The following is a 20,569-nucleotide window of genomic DNA, read 5'->3' as shown; positions in this document are numbered from 1 at the left end:
GCCAGACGAGGTTCAGAGACACTAAAAACAGCTGAAGGATTGCGTTTGACCCTGACCCCAGCTTTGATGTCTCACTCATTCCTTTGCAAATCAGTTTCAACCCATGGTGCCCTCTGAGCTTCGGAAGAGCCCAGGGAAGAGAGACCCTGAGATTCAGAACAAAGGAAGGGCTTTCTGTACAGAAGCCAGAAGTCAATGAGATGAAACAGAACCCAATTTTACTGAAGTTTATTGTTTCTCAACTTCAATTTCTGTTCCATTGTTTTAAAATAACAGCTTCATGGAGAGAGAATGCGCATAGCATAAAATGTACCCTTTCAAGGGTACAATTCAGTGGTTTTTAGTAGTCACTGATTGAATGACCATCATGACTGTCTAATTCCAGAATATTTTCATTACCCTAAAAAGAAATCCCATACCTATTAGCACTCACTCCCTGCCACAACCCTTCCTGGGCCATCTTTTTGAAGGAAACAGCTGATCCCGGAGCAGGTTAGAATGAGGAGGTCTTCCTGTTGTTTAAAGAGGTCAGCGGGAGCCCAGAAGGGTTGAGAACTTTGGTTAGTCATATCAGGAGCTGGTGGCAGGGGTGAGATCTTCAGCTCAGAGCTGCAGGGATTTGTTGTCTTTGTTTTTGTTTTTTGGTACTGGGAATTGAATCCTGGGTCACTTAACCGCTGAGCCACAACCCAGCCAGGGTCTCACTGAGTTGCTTAGAGCCTTGCCGCTAAATTGCTGAGGCTGGCTTTGAACTTGCGATCCTTCTGCCTCAGCCTCTCGAGTCACTGGATTACAGGCGTGCACCACCTTGCCTTCCCATGCATAAACTGATGGTCCAGAGGGTACCTGGGACCTCTTATAAACTGCCTGTGCTCAGGACATCTCTCCTACAGACACACTGGACATCAGTGGCCTCTCTGGCCTTCTCCAACAATGGCGTTGGTGGGGACATCCTGGTTGGCCTCGATAGCTATTCCTGTCTCTGAATATCAGGGAGAGGGGCTGGAACAGAGGCCCTTTCCCTTGCAGAAGATTCCTGAGTTACTCTACTGATTGGCTACCCTTCCCAGAGTTCTGCAGACCCCTGGAGGCAGGGCTGGCTTTGCCCAGTCAAAGCTTTCTTGTGTTCACTAAGTATACAAGACCACTCAGGATCTGGCCCACAGTGGTCTTTTGTCATTGGCTCTCTAGATAGCAGCTGGCAGATTTTTCCAAATTCTAATATAGTATTGTGTTACATAAATTAAAATCCTAAGAGAACATTCTGTTATAAACAGAGCAGTATTTCAGGGACCAAAGGGCCTCAAGAGTGACTGAAACTGGAAACAGGAAGCTGTCAGGACCGTCTCTCTGGGGTTTTGGGGGTCACCGTGTGCTCCACACACAGGCTTCCATTGCTTCTGTTCCATCCACAGGCTCAGCTGCCCAGGCCTGGCTTGACCCGCCTCCTGGTTCCAGCGCCCAGCACAAGCTGAGAAGCAAGTCGTGAATCAAAATTCAATAGAGTATCTGATTGGCAGCTTGGTTCTTTGGTTCATCTCTGGTCCCATTCACCAAAGCTGGGGTAAGACAAGGTCACACTGCAAGAGCAAGGCAGTGGGTGGGCTGGTTCTCAAAGTAAAGAGATGCCTTAAGCAAACAGTTGTGCTGGAAATGTTGCTGTGTTTAAAATGCAGATAGAAGCACCCACCCCTGTGTTTCAGTGAGTTGAGACCGAGTTGTGTACTCAGCCCTCCATCGCCCCTTAGGGGCTGTTTACCCAGTCGCCATCTCTAGTTGGGAGCTCCTCAGGGCCTGATGCTGGGAAGGAGAGGTGAGCTCTGCAGGCCGCTGTGCCCAGGACAGCTCTGCCTGCCAGAGCCAACTGCACAGGGGGTGCCAACTCCACGTCCACAACTTGGAGGGGCGCCAGGCAATTCACTGGTTGTCTCTGAAACACTAACAGTCGTAAATACTCGGCTATGAGATGCACTGGCCTTGGCCCAGACCAACATAAGTAGGCCTCTTCACTTCCTGCCTTGCGCTAAGGAGACAGCAGAGCAGAGTGGGGAGGAAGGACATTCCAGAAATGCCACAGGGGACTCGGGAGCCTGCCTGTGTCCGCTGGAGGAAGAGAGAGGCTGGGGGCTCCACCGCCCGCCAGGGGGGGAGGACCTGTCCACACTCTCTGAGGGAGCCCCAGGGTGAGGGCAGGGCCAGGTCCTCTCACCCAGGCCAGTTTTCTTTCCACTACGTCACGTCTTCTCCAATTTATAACCGTGGAATGTGGCCACAGTGTGTCATTCTGAGTAAATTCCAGAGATGTTGGACTGGCCAAAGATCCGCGGGGAAAGGGTCTGGTATTAGTTTTAAACTGAATTGTTTTCAAACAGCGTCTCCATCCAAGTACATCAAGAATGAAGTCCTGCTTCTAACCATACTCTTGTTTACTCAATGGAGAAAAACACTACTTTTTCAATCCTGCGGCTGTTGAGGCTCACACTGGGGACGCCACACTATGAAAGAGGAAGGAGAAGCCCCTCCACCCAGGGGCTGGCCCTCTCGGGGCAGTGGGCAGGTCCTCCCAAACGACTGGCATCTTAATGTGATCTCTTTAGGTTTGGGAGAAATCAAAGGGAAAACCTCTACAGATAAGCGTTTCCTGGTTTGGAGGAACTAAACACACACACACACACACACATACACAGCCCCTCCACTGTGAGTCCTAGTGAGTTCTATTTTTAGCTTGTTTCTCACTTAATCTCTGGGTGATTTGTGCCCGCCAACAGTTTGGTCGTGAGGTTCAGTGGGAAACAGCTCTTTCCTGTGCCTCTTCTTTGCTCCTTTTTGATCATAGATGATAGGGTCTGAAGTTTGGGTTGATTGTTAGGAGGTCAAAGAAGGGATCCATGGCTTGTGTTGGCCCATGTTGCCTATTTTGGAAATGGGAATTCTGAGTCACCACCTAAATTCAACACCAGGGTTCTCAGCAGCCCAGTGTGCTGAGAGATGTCATTGAGGGCCCGGTCCACTGCCCCCACCGAGGAGAGAGGCGTAGGGAGAAAGGCGGTAGGACTGCAGGAAAAGCACATGGACTCCTAAAATTAGACCTTCAAAGTGACATTGTGGTAAAGAATAAGTTGTCAACAGTCCTTGGCAAACTCTGTTTTCAAATCCCAATTCTAGATCCTTCTACCTTCTGACACGTGGGGCCATTTACTTATCTCCGTTTCATAGTCTATAAAATAGTTAATCAATTCACAGGCTGCAAGGTCATTACCCAGAGGAAAGATACTGACTGTTCAGTGCCCTCGTAAAGTGAGCGCTTGGCAAATGTACATCCTGCTGTCGTTGGTGCTCTTCCTCAAATTGCCCATTTATGTCAGTTGTGTTTTCCATCCTCAGACCCTCAAGCTAAGCTCTGGGAGGGCAAGGACTTATTTATTCATCTTAGGAATTCTCCAAGGACAAGAAGGTGGGTAGGTAACTGTCAGTAAATCCTTATAGAGCAACCCACCAGTACTTGGGGCTCCTTCTTCACCCTAATCCTATCTTGACATATACACCTCTTGGGCCTGCACTTCCAGATGTCCTAAATGCACATCACTGTCATCAGAGAAAGAGACAGATGAGAGGCTGTGATTTCAGCTTATGTCTAAGTCATCAGTGAAGAAGAGAGCATGGGACAGTAGAATTTTCAGGAAGGGATCAGAGGTGAGACCTGGAGAGGCTCCTGCTGGGTGGGTCCTAATTCAAGGCCAGGGTGAAGGATGCAAATGTGTCTGCAGGTATGGAAGTACCTGTTTACTGATTAAGTACTTAGGAGGATTTACTGTGTGCTAAGCTCTGGGCTAGGGGCTGCAGTTGCACTGGAGAATGCGACATGGCCCAGTAGGGATTGAGACAGCAGAGCTTATCACAAGGGTCTGTGTGGCACTCAGAAAAATGCAAATACCTTGAGAGCAAGAGAGAGAATGGGAAAGGGTGCAACATGGAGACAGCCCAGTTGGCTCTGAAGGCTGAGCACTGGAAGTAGCCTGGCCAGAGAGGAAGAACAGAACTTGGAAGACCCAGCGGTACTTGGAGTGACCCATGGGAGTTGAAGCTTACAGAAGCCTGGGGCCGCGGGGGCAGTATGGGGCCAGTATGGGGCAGGCCTGCTGCGTCCAGCACTGGGTGCCTTTTAAGGGAGGTCCTTCCTGGGGGTGACAGACACTCAGCACTCAGCCAGGGGTGGAGAAGGGAAGTGAGAAAGCCCCGAGGAGGACAGTAGGGAGACACATAAGAACAGGTTTAGCCAAGACACGTTTGGGGCCAACCAGTTTCTGCCTCTGATTCTGGGGCTCCTGGTTAATGAAGAAGGAAGTTGAGCCTTTGGCTCCACTGTCCCCTTGGGCAGACCGTGGCAGACAGCAGATCAGATTACGTTTCAAAGGTTAACTGCATTACCACAGGCTGGCACCTCGTCCAGGGCCTGGAGTGCTCAGATTCAGGGTCAGCCCAGCCATGGTTGGAAATACCCTCATTCCTCTGTGACATCTCCCTGGCACCATCCAAGAGGCTGTACCTCCACAGGGCTACACACAGGGCCTGGAAGAGGACCACGCACAGTATAGATTTGCACTTGAAAGTAAAGGGAGCATGCAGGTGCACCCTCTGTCTGATCCTCTCCCCACACCCTCTCAGGGCTTACTCTTAGTCAGATGACACAGTGTGTCACTGTGGGAAGAGAATCAGGCTTCCCAGTCTGAGCCTCTGATGGTCTACATGACCCTTAGCATGTCACATTCTCACCTGGAGCTTCTGGTTTTTATGTGAGACAGCAAGGTTGGGGACTTCCCATGTGGCTCATGAGGTCCCATGTGGTGGTCAGTGGATATGCAGTTGATGTATCTGCAGGACCATAAAGAACAGGAATAGATCCGTTTGCTCCACAGAAGGATTTCCAAATGTCTTCTGTCTCTGGTTCAGGATGATTGTTCCTGTCACTCCTGTGGGTGGGTTGGGGAGGAGATGACAGTTTTCTTCCCAGAGAGAAGCAGCCTCCTTTGCTGATGGAGTTGCTGGCTCAGGCACCTGTGAGCATCCCAGGGGATTCAGGGCCCTGCCCCCCATTCTCTGCTAGTATGGGGAGCTAGGGAAGAGGAAGCCTGGAAGTAGGGGAAGTCGCTGCAGGTGCCTACAGCAAGGGCGGGGCTCCCTGGGGTCAAAGTCAGACAGAAACAGGGAACCCTGGAATGCCCTGGCTGGGAGGGTCCTACCAGGAGATTGAGCAAACATTTGTGTAGTGCCTCCAGTATGTTCTGGGCACCGGGCCAGGTGACTTACATACGTTAAGTCAAGCTCCATGGCGACCTGGGCTGAGGCACTATGTTAACTTCGTTTCACAACTTCCCGTGGGTTATACAGCAGCCGCAAGCGCATGCCCTGGCCCTCATTCTGCCTATGTGGATCCTCTCATTGCTGAGGTCCCACCTGAACTGTAGAGGTCCCACCTGAACCGTCGCCTTCCCAGAGGATTCCTGGGGGCTTTCTCCAGCCCAGCACCCGGATCCTTCACTCTACGCGATGCCTCTGTGGTTACAGGCTCACGGCGGGCTGCCTTGGCTCCTGGCGACTTCTCCAGCCAGACTGTGGGCACAAGGCCAGCACCTTGTCGATTTTGCCATCACTATCTTCCTAGTGCTCTAGGAGGCTTTTGAGAAAACACTTGTCTAACAAAATATAGGAAGAAATGCCGGTATTAAGGTCTCACAGGTGGTCTAGTTTAAAAAAATTCTCTCTCTTGTTCATAGCTTTTCTTTTGAGATGTGGTATGAGAAATGATGTTTTGGGTGGAAATTTTCAATAAGGCCACTTGCCACAGTCTGGCTGGGCACAAATCACGAGCCACTCAAGCAGAAACAAACTTTATTTCTGAACTCCACCAGCACACTCCACACACGCTCCCTGGGACTCTCCCGAACGCCACGCGGCTCCTCCAGGAACCACCAACCGGAAATCCCTCCTCCGGTACTTCCCCAACCAATGAGAACTCTTCAGGAATCCCTGCAAGAGCTCAACCGGAACTCAAGGGGAACTCCGGGAGAACTCAAAAGTCATCATCTTAATGGCTTGCTGGAGTCACCTCTCAACCACTACTTCTGGCAAAAATGCCATGCATCATCCCGACTCGGCTGTGGCCCTCAACAGCCACTAAAGTTCCCATAATGTTTCTCACCTTAAAATCATGGAGACTTTGGCAGGGAAATAAGACCAAGACTCCACAATGGTCTCTTGCCACTTCATAATGAACTCAGTACCTGAAGCATTGCAGGTGCTCAGGGATTCATCGTGGCTGTAAAACAAGCCATTGAAACTGGCTCCTCAGCTATCAAACACATCTGGACCATGGCTATTTATGTCCTGGCAGAGAAGCATGTTTTGTTTACACAAGCCTCCAACTTGAATAGATTCCTCTGTCGCTCAGACCGTGCTGCCCATACTTCAAGTGCACCATTTCCTTGCTTGAAATGCCCTCTTCCAGTCTCCTTCCCAACTTCAGTTGTAGGAATTATCAGAGACAACCAACTGATGTTCTTACTCTATGGCTGGTGCACAGTAGGTTCCTGGTCACTGATGCCTCCCTTCTTTCCCCCATCTGTCCAAGGTGGACCTGAGTCACACATCCTCTCCACCCCAGCCCCCTGGACAGATATCCCTTCCTCCGAATCCTTACATCACTCACTTCTTTCCCCACTCATTGGCCACTATCCCAGCAGACCCTACTCTCTTCCCCCATCCTGGGGATCAAACCCAGGAGCATTTTCCCATTGAGCTATGTCCCCAGCCCTTTTTATTTTTCAACAGGGTCTCTCTAAATTACTAAGGCTGGCCTTAAAGTTGTGATCCTTCTGCCTTGGCCTCCCAAGCAAGATTTGCTTGTGTGTATCACGGCACCTGACATATCCTAGATAACTGAGACATTTCTTCCCTGGGTATGTGGTCTCCAATCCCAGTCTGTGGGCTCCATGACAACAGGGCTTCTAATACCTCAAGGCCTTACTATTCTTTTCCTCCAACATTGTTAGTTTCAGGTCTGGCCTTGACTGTGGTAGCTGTTCCACAGATCATCACTAGAACCTCTTAAAGGCAAGACCTAATGGGATGTAAGGCCAGTCAGGAAAGTGGACACCGAAATGTGAACTGGTTTTCCCTCTTCTAGTTCCAAATGGAGTTCTGTTGCGGACTTAGCCTTTGACCCCATCACTAGGATGTCCAATCCCCCAGCCTGAGCCCAGGAGGCTGGAGAGAGTTTTAGGACCTGCGCTGGGTTGGAGTGGGAAAACCTATGGCATAGAGACATAGGCTATATTAGGAGGTGATGAGGATCGAACCAGGAAAGCAGAATTCTATCCAAGGGGTTATCACGGGGCCAAAAGTGGGTATAAAAGTCAGAAGGTGAGAAGTCAGGCCCTCCCTGAATTCAGAGCAGACAGAACAAGAGAGCAGGAGGTGCTGGGAGAACTGCTGAGGACCTGGGCCCCCTGCGGCCCATTCACAGGGATGCAGCCACAGTGTCCAGATGGACAGCTCCTAGTCGGAAGGACACCCCAACCCCAGCTGCCCTCAGCTCACTGATGTCCAGACAAAAGAAAACAAAGCAGCAGCAGGAGAGTCCTTCTTCCTGGCTCCTTACAACCTGGGAGGGCCTTCTCTCTCCCCGCCCCTGGTGTGTTCTGGCCAACTTGCAGGATTCCGTTGCAGTCTGGGGTTACACATCTGCCAGGCTTTGACATTTAGGTCAAATGGCTGGGGAGCCCTCCTGTCCAGAATCCACAAGTCTGCATTTTGCAAAACTGCCCCCTCTTCACAAGCTACATCCTCACTTTTTGTTGGGCATGGCTGAGGAGAACAAGGAGAACCTTCAGTCCACACACGGCCTGGTTTCTCCCGCCACTGCTGCCCCGGGGCTGCAGACACAGGAACCCATTCATCACTCTCCCCCAAGGTTGCAGATGTGTTCCTCGCTGCTTCTGCTCACTGGCAAACTCTTTAATGAGCTTTTTGTTTTCCCATCAGATATGCAAATGAGCTGATAACAATTTTTTTTTAAATGCAAAACAAGAATCTCTCATGTGGGAGCCAAGCCTTTGGCTTGTGAGCTCCTGCCTCAATAAGGAAATGAGTTTGAAATGGCGAGGAGGAAATGAGGAGGCAAACTTTCCTGTCTATTTTAGTTTTCCAGTACAGTCCTGTTTCCTTTTGGCTGGTGTACATAAGGAAAGGACAGTTGTTAGTTTGGTTATTACAGATAACCTATGTCCTTAAAGTAAATGTAGTTTATCTAAGTGGGGCTCTAGAAAATGACTAAGTTTTCTAAAATAGAATTTGCCGGCTCATAGTGAGGATAATCACAGACATCACTTTATTGAGCAATTACTATACAATTTACATTTGCCACGCACTTACATACACTACAAGTAGGGCTGAGGGTTTAGCTCAGTCAGAGTGCACACTTTGCGTTCCTGGAGTCCTGTGTTGAATCTCTAGCACCACACAAAAAAAAAAAAGTCAGGAGAGGAATGTTGTTGGCTGGCTAGACCTATTTCACCCATAAATCTCATTCCTGAAAATCTGCTGGGGAGAAATGAGACCAGATACAACAAAGGGATGTATGCACGTGCCCATGTGTCTTGCTATATTGTTCACAATGGCAAAAACTAGAAATAAGCAGATGAAATATCATGCTATTTCCAAATCATAGAATATTATGCAGTCATCAAAATCAGAGTTTTCTCAGGTGACCAGGAATGGAGTTCCAAAAAGTATTGCTGAGTTAGAAAAGTGGGATTCAGGGCTGGGGATGTGGCTCAAGCGGTAGCGTGCTCGCCTGGCATGGGTTCGATCCTCAGCACCACATATAAACAAAGATGTTGTGTCCGCCGAAAACTAAGAAATAAATATTCTCTCTCTCTCTCTCTTAAAAAAAAAAAGTGGGAAGCATAAATTGTGCATAATGATCTCTTTCTAAAAATCACCCCAATTTTAAAAAAAATTCTTTTTTTAGTTTTATATGGGCTCAATGCCTTTGTTTTTATGTGGTGCTAGGATCTAACCCAGTGTCTCACACTTGAGAGGCAAGTACTCTACCACTGAGCTGCAACTCCAGCCCTTACCCCAAAATCTTTTAGATGATTATGTATACTCACTGAAAGGCATGCGTTTATAGGTGTTTATGATTGTATTATTTGTGAAATATGGATGATACGGTCTTGGCTGTCAGCGTGGTGAGGTAGGAGGCATCCTAGCCTGGGTTTGGCAGGGAGTGTAAGGGGTGGGTGAGCCAGAATAGGGGAAGGGCTCAAGACAAAGTGAAGGAGAAAGGACTCTAAGATCTGCATGGTAGACATCATCACAGTTGTGTATATATGTGAAATTATGACAGTTATAAGTAATACTGTCATTAGAAAAATCAAAATGACAATGAATTTTGCTCAATGACATCATGAAATACTATTTTTCTCATTTTCCAGATGAGGACCCTGATGATCTGGCTCATCAAAGGCTGTCTGATAGGTCAAGGCTGTCTGACTCCAAAGTCCAAATTCTTTTCCTAAAAGTACAGTTCATGGTTATGGGGAAAGCAACTACAACAAAAAATCTGATACCATGCTGAAGTCCAAAGAAGATTGTGAAAACTCTTGAGACCGCTAAAACTCGGGGAGACAGCCCAGAAGCCATTCTCTATGCATGTCTAGCCATTTATTATATCTTGTAAAATACCGGTCTGCTGCTGAGGCTGTGGGGAGGCCCCGCGCTGCTGAGGCTGTGGGGAGGCCCCGCACTCCTGAAGGAAGTGGGTGTTTCCAGAGTCATTCATTCTGCAAAGTGGAGCCTCTTGGGAGGGAAAGATGGGTGGTCTGAGGGCTGGGGGGGGGGGGGAGGCCCTTGAGCCACCTTGGAAAGCTCATGAGGTACCTGTGGCGGGAACCACGGGGCACCAGCTCATCAGAATGCCAGGGTCCTTGAGTGCTGTGTAGTGGCCTTTACTTCCACAAGAGCCATCCCCCAAGGCAGCCGGGAAAGAACTCGGACTGACCGGACAGGTGGCCAGTGCACCCCCACCCTGGGCTCAGAGAAGGCTGTTTCTGGGTAGACTGGCTGAGCCTCCAGCTCCCACACGGCCACACAATGCTCTGGTTGTGGGGTCTGCTAAATGTCCTCTGTTTCTGTGCCTGGAAGGGGCTGACCCACAAGAGTTGTCACAGTTACACAGAGTTGCTCTAGGAGGCCTCTTCTGAAGGTGACACTGGCTGGGAGGTCCTGCCTTTTCTCTGGAGGTACAAACCTGTGCCATCTACCACAGGGACAGCCAGGCAGGTCCTAAAGATGCTCATGCAGTTGCAGAAGGGGCCAGATATGTCTTCCAGGTTCTCACTGCTCTGGGAAGACAGCGAGCCCCGGCCCTAGGGACTGCAGTGAGCCACCCTGAGGCAGCCTGGTGAAGCTGGCTATCCAGGGAGGGATACAGCTTAGAGGGTTATCCTCAAAGGGCACAGCCAAGTTCATGGTCTTCAGGAGATGGCAGCAGGGTATACTTTGCAGACGAGTCCAGGAGTATCTTGGAGATAGATTCTTCCTTCTAATCTGGGTGAGTGGGAACTCCTGGGGTTATGATTTGAATATTAAGGAAGGGTGACTTTGTTTTGTACACCACACTGGGGAGGTGGGATGTGTTAACTACATGGGTGTAGATACAGGTACAGATACCCAAACCATAAAACATGTTTTGTTGTTTCCCTGCTTAAAACTCAGCCCAAACTCCTCACTGAGTGCCCCATCATGTCTCCCTGTGGGTCCTAGTGTGTGCCCTGGCACCGCTGCCCTGGAGGCTTCTGGTCCCTTCTTCAAGTGTCCAGGCCTTCTAACATGCCTCTGCTTCCTGTCCCAGGCACCTGGACAGTTCACTGACATGTTTTGTTCAGACACAGGAATTCTGCCCTGTTCCCACAGGTGTCCCCAGGGTTTAGTCTGGAGTTGACACCTGCCAGTACTGTTGAATGTTTGAATAGTGAGGGCACATACTTCTACACAAAGGGATCAGGGTCTGCGATCTTCTTTGGGACATTCATCAATCCCATATGCCTGTGCCCTTAACTATGATTCCTAACGGTGGCATTTGAGTGCGGGCAGTGGAACCCTCCCCAGCTCCATCCTATCTGCTTCTATTCCCTGAATACGGCACTTTCTCCCACACAGTTAGTTCTGAGCACATGATAGGTACACAATAAAAGCTTATTAAACTACTCAAATGAAAGGCTTTAGGGCCTTCCTCCATTCTCTCCCTACTTTATTTCTCCTCTTCTCTGACATCAGAAATGTTATCTCTGGGCAAAGTCGAATCTTTCTCAGCAGAGGGAGTGAGGCTTCCACCGTGACCCCTGCACCTTGCTCCTGTCTCCTCAAGGCTCCTGACCTGGAGGACAGCTGTGCTAGCCGGCTCTCGGGCTCAGCTCTGATTTTGCTTATGGTTCTGGACCGTGCCTTCTTGCATTTGTTACCTCCAGCATCTCGTCCAGCCTCTGCCACCCAACCACAGTTCAGTACTTGTTGAATAAACGAACGAGTAAGTGAAGAAAGTTTAAAGTTTCACTCCTAGAAAACTACTAAGCTCAAGACTGACGGGAATCCACCCCCACTTACTGCCTCAGACCTACAGACCCTGGCAGTTTTGATGAAACTTGGTCAAATTATCCCAGCACCATGGGCTAGGTAAAAGCCTTTCTTTTTTCTTTTTGTACATGGTGAAATTGAGGTCCTGACTGGGAAGGTTACTCAGCAAATTACGTAACATTGAAGTTGACCGAGATATCAAGATTGATACCAAGCATTTTAAGACTTGTGAGTCATCAAGATCTCACTCCTATTTCTGGTGCCACATAATGTACTTTTCACTTCTCAACAAAATTATGATTATTCCTTAAGATGGTATAGCACTTTAGAGTTGACAAAGTTCTCTAAAAAGACATCTGAACTAGCTATTTGTGGTCAAGTCACTTGCCAGAGTCATTCAGCTCTTAAATGATGGTTCTGGGGCGAGCTTTCTGGCTGCAGGTCCAGTATACTTTCCAGGATCCAATATCTGCCTTTAGCATCACAATAAAAGGTGGTTGAATATTGATTCTAGGCTTGCTCGTGGGAAAAAGATATTATTTCTGATTAGTATCATCATTTCCTACTTCTAAGAATTTTCTAAAGGAGACCTAGACCAGACTTGCTGAACCTTTACATAAGAGAGCTGATAAGATCTAAACGAGGTTACAGGGAGGAACCAGGATGCCGTGTCTGTGTGTGAACACACACGTGAAGTGTATCAGTGACTGCACGTGAAATTCTTGGTGCTTCAAGGCACTCAAAAGTGATAGTGAACAAAATAAGGAAATCCCCAATGCATGGTGTCTGCAAAGAGTCTGTCTTTAATATGTATTTGCCAATACGTATTCATATGCCTGAGGTTAAAAATCATGATTCGTTTTTTTTCTTCTTTTAGCCAGTGTTTCCATAGAATGACTTTTTAAATTTAAATATGTCTTCCAGATAACCCGATCTGTTCATGAATGCTTTCATTCCATGAGGAAGGCTCACATATGCCTAATCCATAGTTTCCCATCACCCAGCAGTGAATAAAACAGACAGACAGACACCCACTGCCCTCAAGGGGTTTACATTTGGGGGGAATGGGAGACATGGATAATAACCAAACATTAAGTTATGTATTTCATCAAGTGGCAATAAGAAAAGGGGTGCTGGCAATAGGAGGGGTTGCAATATTAATCCTGGTGTTTGGGAAGGTGACCTTGGAGCCAGGACCTGGGGTTGAAAGGTGTGAGCTGTGAGGATGCCCTGGGGCAGTCTCCATCCTGTGAACAAACACTTTTAATTTTAAAAAGATTTTTCCCAAATAGCTTATACACACTTTGCCCCTTCTGAGCAGGGATGGAGCCCTAGGCTGTGTTATCTGATAACTCAGGCATCTCTAGGCTGGACACAGTGTAGCAGTGTCCATAGCAGCTGAGTATGACCTCTCACTCAACGTCTCCTTTTATCTTCTGTATTGATTTTTATCATATCCGGTCATGTTAATGCCCTGTGGCGTCTTCTGGTAGTTTCTCTGCCTCACAATCCCTCACTTATCAGTCCTTCCTAATGCTTCGTTGTTTTGTTAGAAGTGGGTCCAGAGGAGAAAGAGTCAATCGGAAGCCTGCAGTGTGATGCACAGGCTTCTCGGCATCTGTTCTGCTTGTTCAGATGGGACTTTTCGTGCCGATTTCCTTGCTCTCAATTTCCTTTCTGACTCTCCGAATGCCAAGTGATGGAACCCCTAATTTGGGAAATATTGCTAATGAATGCCATGCTTGCTTTCCTTTTAGGGCTCAGAACTATTTCTTTCCGGCCGCAGTGTTTGATCTCAGAGGAGGCAAGCAAAGCACAGAGTCCCACCTATGTGGCCAAGCCAGACTTGGAGGAAGCAGTGTGAGGAGCAGGTTTGAAGATGTGCCCCAGGGTTCCAGCAAGGGCAGGGACCTAGCTGCACAAGGAAAGGTGCTGTCTTTATTTCTTAACCTTGCCTCCAACCCATGCTGGCACAGGGGGGTGCCAGCAGATGACAGCTCTGACACACAGGGAAGGCAGAAGGCAAGTGCCTTGGGAACAAGCAATGACAATGCTATCTGTGTGAAATTCGGGGAGGGCCTGCAGAAGAGGTGACAGTTGAGTACAGCTCGAAAGACAGCAGTCAAGATGGAGGGAATGGCATGAGCAAGGGCCCAGGGAGGTAGTGACAGGCTTTTTGACAAAAAAGTGAGCAATTTATGGGTATAACTTAACTTTTCTAGTGCCTTTGACCTGAAACTGAGGATCCTTCAGGTAATGTTCTTGCTTAAGGCCCTCTTCTCTTCCCCCGTTCCTTCTCTCCCTTTCCCTTTCTTATATTCACACATAGTCACCGTCATCCTCACCCTCATCATCACCATCCTCCGCCTCCTCTGCCAAGTCAACTCATTGGCACTGGAATCTGGGATGTATGGTGGAAGAGAGGGCAGCAGGGCGGGAGTCACCGGCCAAGCCTTCTCTGAACACTAGGAAAAACTGCTGCAGCTCAACAGGGAGCGTTGCCCGGTTTTGGGGCTGGAGAACAGAATCACTGCGGCCGAGCATTCTGGAATGATCACTGTGAGAGCTCTGCAGGTGGACAGAGGCTGGAGGAGTGTCCAGGGGCCACCCGGCCAGCCTGCTTGACAGAGGCTGAGCCCTGTCCCTGCAGTAGAGCTCGAAAGACAGCAGTCAAGATGGAGGGAATGGCACATTCCCTGACACATGCCTAGGCTGACACATGCCTAGGTGACCTCGACCCAGAGGCCCTCGCTGGGTCCTTTCATCTCAGGCCAAAGTGAGAGGGTGCCAGCCGAGTCGCTGCTTCAGTTCTCCGCTCCTGTGTCCCGAAAGGCCACAGAGGGGAAAGAGATCAGCGGAGCTGAACCCAGAGTGGTTCAGGTTCTCTGTGGCCTCCCAGGAATGTTGTTCTCAACAAGGGGTCAGAGCCGTGAGTGGGAGCCGCTGGCCCTGTCCGGCCACCATCGCTCTAACTCCTTTATTTGACATATGGGGAAACTGAGGCCCAGAAGGGATGGGACCTGCCTAAACTCCCTCACATAGCCCCCTTTGACAAGAGCCTCCATGTATCTCTCAGTGGCTTTGCCTTATGATTCTTACCGTTAATTTTAACTATTTTTTTCCAAGTGCTTTTACTTACTATCTAGTACCCTCCAGGGTTAAGATTCTCGCTGAAGGAGCACTAGAACAATTTTTTTCTGGATTCCTATTTTTGCAGTAATTTAAAAAAATCACTTTCTTTTGATGATCTTGCCTTCAACTTTGCTACAAACCAACAGACTTATAAGCAGGATAATGATAGGAACAAGTCCTTTGCCAAGAGTGAACAGTGCCCAAAATATCCTGTACCAATGGTTTCCTCACCCAATAAATTTTCCCCCATCCCTAATTTGACAAGTGACCTTCAAAGAAAGGAATCACAAAGGGAGAGGGCAGCTACCCTTGGGAGCTGAAGAGAGAACCTGGCAACATGTCAGTGGGTTGAGCCTAACAAACTGGGCCCTTGCTCTCCACTGGCTTAGGGGCCCCGAGGAAGGCAGACTCCTTCTGTTTATGGTGTTAGTTCTCTGCCTGATGGTCAAGGCCCTACAGGTGACCTTTTCCCCAGAGTCCCCTCATGGGCAACTTCTGTTCCAGCCAGATGCTTCTTCTGGCCACCAGAATTGAATGGGCCCCTCCCACCCTTCCTCCTCTCCAGTCTTCCTCACTCTGAATGTCCTTCTACTGTCCTAGCTTTATTCTTTAGGCTTCTGCTCTTCCCAGAGCCCTTCTGTAATGGTTCTGATTCAAGTTGTTGCATGATTCTGTTGAATGCTTAGCACTTGGTAGGATGTCCAAGAAGGATGGGCTCTTGCAGGTTGACCCCAGCTCCTTTGTTTTATAGGACAGGAAATAGAGGCACAGAGTGAGAAGATAATTTGCCAGAGGTCAAACAACTAATGAATGGTAAAATTGGGACTCAGTTTTCCTGATTCTTGACTAGCATATACCCTTATCAAAAGAGTTAATACTATTACATTCATTTTCTACTTAATAAGAATCAACCAGTATTTTCACACCTGATACATTAGCACTATGTCATTGATTCTCATAGGCATTCATTCATTCATTCATTCACTGATTTCAGCAACTAACATTTATGGAGGCCAATGTTTAGGCACTGTGCTAGAGGCTAAGTATTGGTATCATTTCCATTTTGTAGTTGAGGAACCCAATAATTCAGTTCCATGACTTGCTTTAATTGACAGAGGGAGTTGGGTCAGAGCAGGAAATGAAGTTGATTCAGGTGGCCTCCATGCAACAACTCTTTCCAGAGGCACAGACAGGATTAAAACAAGAATGAACGTTGAGGCACCCCGACCTGAGTGACACTGAGAAGCCAGGGCCAAGAAGGTGGGGAGAGGGAGATGCTGTGTTCCTGGGCCCCAGGAGAAGTGGAGTGCAGGAGGTGTGGAGGGGCAGAGCTGCTGCAGTTGGGAACAAACCTGGTCCTCACCCCAGTCTCTCTCCAGGGACTTCCCTTGAGTGAGCCCAACCTGAACACAGACCGCAAGGCAACCCGGTGGAAGCTGACTGGGAAGGCAGTGCCTAGGCAGGGAGCAGGTGGACACAGGTCTAGAAGCAAGTGGAACTGTCCAGCTCAGTCCCCAGCTGGAAATGCAGGAGCAGGTGGTCAGCTCTGCCTCCATCTCCAAATCCTGTGCTCTTTCTTTGTACTAAGAGGCTGCATTTAGGTCCTTGTGTTCATTCATTCAGACAGCCTTTGTTTAGGCAATAAATATCCTGGGCACACATTTGCTTCGTGCCAGGCCCTGTGCGCCTCATTTCCCTCAAATCACAAAGCTCGTGTGAAAGACCTAGCCCTTCTTATCTCTGAGCTCCCTTTGTTGCCAGGCATGGTCCTACCTGCATAGTGGAGGACCTCCGTTTTGCTGATTAAACTGTAGCTCCTCCAAAGACCATGACACCTGTGCTAAAGGGTGCTAAAAGGTATCACGCTATCATGTGCTAAAGGGTGCTGCCACAGAGTAGCTCCCAGAGGCCCTCCCTGGGAGGGAGTGTGAGTGCCACTTGATGTCTTTCTCATTGTCTTGGAGTGAGAGTGGGTTTTATGTGAGGCTGATGCCTCTGGGGCTCTGGGCCTTGGACCACTTCCAGCCACACAAAGCTCTGGTCTTGATGCCGGAGCAGCTCTGCTCTGCTGAGTTCTTCCTAGCTCTTGGCTTTCAACTCTGCATGGCGAGGTCCTAAGCCTACTTCGAGTCTGTGGGGGCAGAGCTGATGAAAGCAGTTACCCCTTTCCTTCAAAAGTGTGGCTCCCACCTTCTCTGCAGGAAGTGATAAATGTTGAGGTCTCGAGGGCCTTCCTTGTAGGTCCTGCTGGGCTGTGGCAAAGAATGACAGTGTCTAACGGCCCAGACTGTCTAAACACGTCAGCAAGAATGTCAGTAAGAAAGCCCAAGGCTTCAAGGTTGTGATCACTAGCTTACAGCCTGAGTAGTTTCCACAATATAGTTCCCTCCCTCCCTTCCTTTCTTTCTTGTTTGCTTCTGAAAAGGGGCAAACGAATCACCAAGAACTAACTTATTACATCATTTGGATGTGATAGTCAATCTTTCCTGATAGATGGGGATTATTTCTCTGTTGCTCACCACTTGTTACCATTCCCCAAATGCCTTTGTTGAAAGACTCAATAAGTGAAGGAAACAATGCCTGGCATCCTGTCAACTTTGGACAGGTGAGAAGGAACTAGATTTTATGGAGTATATAGTCAGTATGTTGCATGCTGTCTGAGATTTCTTTTCTTTGTTCCTAACAAAAATCCTAAGAGAAACTGAAGCTCAGAGAAGTGAGTTAGAGCTGGCCCTGCAATGAGGTTTCTCTGACTCTACTGCAAGTGCTCTGGTCCCCTCTGCTCACTGTTTGTCCTCAGATGTGAGCCTTGACCTGCCCAGCCCCTGGTCTCAGGGCTCCGCCTCTCAGCAGACTGGCTTCCTCCCCAAGCCCCAACGTTGCTTAGAGGACAGATCAGCAAATGGAATGTTATAAGGGCAACCTTAGCCATCAAAGTGCCACTCCGAAGGCCGGGAAGTTCAAAGCGGCTTCTCATTTCACAACAGGACAGGCTTTTATGGAAAGTAAGTGTGCCTTTGCATTCTAATGACCTGCAACTTTAATTACATTTTTAAAAAATATTTATTTATTTATTTTTTAGTTTTTGGCAGACACAACATCTTTGTTTGTATGTGGTGCTGAGGATCGAACCTGGGCCGCACGCATGCCAGGCGGGCGCGCTACCGCTCGAGCCACATCCCCAGCCCTTAATTACGTTTTTCTTCTTTGTATGCTTTGTAAGGTCGCCACTAATCGTTAGCTTAAAAACCTTCTAATTACAAATGGTGGCCTATGGATTAGTAAAATATCCCTCAAACTGGCTTCTCTCCACTTTGCATTGTCACCTTGCTGCCAAAGATCCATTCCCAAGCCCCACCCCATCGTGCCCAGCACTGCTCATGCACATGGGGCAGCAGAATTGCAGGGCAGTGCAGCTGGACACCCTGGGTGCTGTCCTGTGCCGCCGTCTTCCGTGGCGGTGGGTCCTGGACGGCAGAGGCTCACTGGACATCACTGCGAGTCTGCCACTTTCGGCCTTCTCTGCTCACTTCACGCACTCTCCACGCTCTCGCCCCTTGTGTACCTCATCATCTTGACATTACTTATTTTTCCTTTTGTTTCCTACTTCCCCACTTCTGTCATTGTTTGGCTGAAGGAGGGTTCTCTCTTTCCGTTTCCAAATCCTGCTGAATCCTGAGGTCACATGCCACATCTTCTTCCTGATCCCCTTGCTAGAAGACACTTCTTGCTTTAGGGCCCTTTGAGTTCTCGTAGCTTGTTACCTGTGAATCTCTTTGGACTCTTATTTTTCTTCAGTTACAATTATTCGTGTTTTTCGTGTGCACATTAATTCAATTATTCAGTCATTAAACACTGAGTACCTATCCAAACAACTATTGTTAGTTTATTTTTATTTTTTGGTGCTGCAGATGGAATCCAGGGCCTCATGATGCTAGGCAAGTGCTCTATCATTGAGCTACATCACCAGCCCACAATCAACAAGTCTTGACTGCAAACTCTATATTGAAAGAACCCACACTCAATTACTACCAAAGAACCAGCCCAATGCTCACATTGCATAAGATGTAGGGAACTGGAATGGAAGGAGTGTACCTTCGAGGGCAGGCAGGGAGGGAAGGAATGGAAGGGAGAGAATAAGAGGGTGGAACAGCATCAACAAAGACACAGATGGGTGTGGCATGGTCTCACCTGTGAATAGTGCATTTTACATAGTTTATAGTTTTGCTGGACCAAAGTGTTGGAGTGTGAAATAGGAGGGAAGTACATTTTACATGATGGATGGTAAATTATTGGAAATTACTAATTCACTAGGACTACCTAAGAGATCCCATTTTTGGATGTCAAAAACACTGAAAGAAAAACAAAAAAAATATTGCTTTCTTCATGTATGAAAGGCAAGTGCCTTGCTAACTATTTTGAAAACTACAGGGGAGTCACAACTCAGGTAGACTGGGTACGGTGGTGCTCGCCTGTAATCCCAACAACTCAGGAGGCCAAGGCAGGAGGATCCCAAGTTCAAAGTCAGCCTCAGCAACTTATCAAAGCCTTAAGTAATTGAGCAAGACCCTGTCTTGAAATAAAATATAAAATGGGCTGGGTATGTGACTCAGTGGTTAAGAGCCCCTGGGTTCCATCCCTGGTTCCAAAAAAAAAAAAAGGTCGTTTGATCAAAGAATAGGAGGCCATAGTGGAAGATGGGAAGGAGCTTGATGGGTGGAGCAGGAAAGGAAGAATGGCATTCTGCCTGGGTAGACCAGGCAGGGGAGAGCCAAGCATCATCCATTTTGGAAAAAAGCAAAGAGCGAAACTAAAAGAAAAGTATATAAAGGGAGGTCGTGGATACCTTGTAGAAAATCCTAGTTCCAGGATGAGGATTTCACGTGTGATCATAGAAGATCCAATGTTGGTTTTAGAACAGGGAAATCACATAAATCACCCTGGAGCCATTTCTATCTCACTAATGGGGAAAGTGAGATTACCAGGTATGACATCAAGATCTCCTGCCAAACTGGCAGAACCAGAATCAAGCTTAGCTTTCCAGGATCCTAGACATTTCTTGGGACCATTCTTCTCAAACATATACAAGTATATATTTTTTGAATGACCCACTATTTACTTCTAAGTACATATTTGAGCCGTGACCAGATCTCTTTGAATTGTTCATAGTGTAGTGGTGAATAATTTGTCTTGGATGAATTCAGTATCTTTCATCTAGAGATCTTAAGGAGCCTTAATGACAACCAAGCTTCATTATTTCTGTTTTGTGTATGAGAAAACTGACTCACAGAGGGTTCAGTGATTGTTCTCATTCATCCTGGGAGTTATTATCAGAACCATGAATGAAACTTAGGATGAAACTCTTTCAAACTCTTTCATAGACCTTTAAATCCTGTACCCCTTTATAGTAGTAGAGTTTACAAAAATAATGACACCTTTGCATGGAGAGGCCATTCCTTTATTCTGTTATTAAATCTGGCTCATGTGGGGGAAATTATCTCACAACAACTCCAGCTTATGCTCTTCTATGTTTTATTGGTGGTGCTCGGACCATCACAGTCCATAGATCTCATCCACCCAGTCATCCAGCCATTCATTAATTCATTCTGTCAACACGTATCTGAGTCCCTATTACATCACCTGAAAGACGGACATAGCGTAATACTACTATTGTCAAAGGCTGTTTGGAGAATTAAGATAATTTCTATAAAGCATACTGCCTAGCACATGGTAACTCCTTGTAATAATTATTATCATTAAATAAGTCCTCAGAAGAGCCCATTGAAAGACCAAAAAAAAAAAG

The sequence above is a fragment of the Marmota monax genome, unplaced genomic scaffold, assembly GCF_021218885.2.
Source record: "Marmota monax isolate L192 unplaced genomic scaffold, Marmota_monax_Labrador192_F-V1.1 WCK01_AAM20220418_F8-fsc00010, whole genome shotgun sequence".
Classification (NCBI taxonomy): domain Eukaryota; kingdom Metazoa; phylum Chordata; class Mammalia; order Rodentia; family Sciuridae; genus Marmota; species Marmota monax.
The sequence above is the reverse complement of the archived record's forward strand: the minus strand, read 5'-3'. Positions refer to the sequence as shown.